Consider the following 628-nt stretch of genomic DNA (forward strand, 5'->3'; position numbering starts at 1 on the left):
GAAGAGGAGCGGCGGAGGCGAAGTTAACGGTGCGGCGACGGCAAGTGAAGTGAGGGCACTGGTAAGGGTTGGGGTTCGGTGACCACAGCTGAGAGTGAGAGCTGACACTTAGTGACTTAGAGTAGCGTGTCCGAAGAGATGGGAGTGTGTAAGACAGAGAGATCGGGGGCTACGCCAGAAGTTTAGGGCGTAGGGGTTAGACTGCATGCTTATCAAAATCGAATCGTAATAGATTAGGCTAAATTACCGAACCAAGTCACCAAGGTAATGGTTCAATTAGTGCGAACTCTTGACTTTCCGAATCTGGAACTCTAATACTATGTCCTGAAACCACTCATCTCAAAAGCATAATTTCATAAGATAATGTAACACTAATAATCATATCTCTAATACTTTTTAAATCTTTATTGTACACATTATATGCTTAGGTTATTGGCTCGCTATACTTTCTCTAATTAATAAAATTAAAATAATATATATCGAATTAGAATAAAATTTAATTTAAATAATATAAATAAATAAATACAAATTTTTTTCTGGTTCAATAAATTAATTATTATAATTAAAAATAAAATAATATTTTATATTATTTATATTTAAATAAATTATATAAATTTCATTGTTATAT

This window comes from Arachis duranensis, chromosome 5, assembly GCF_000817695.3.
Source record: "Arachis duranensis cultivar V14167 chromosome 5, aradu.V14167.gnm2.J7QH, whole genome shotgun sequence".
Taxonomy (NCBI): domain Eukaryota; kingdom Viridiplantae; phylum Streptophyta; class Magnoliopsida; order Fabales; family Fabaceae; genus Arachis; species Arachis duranensis.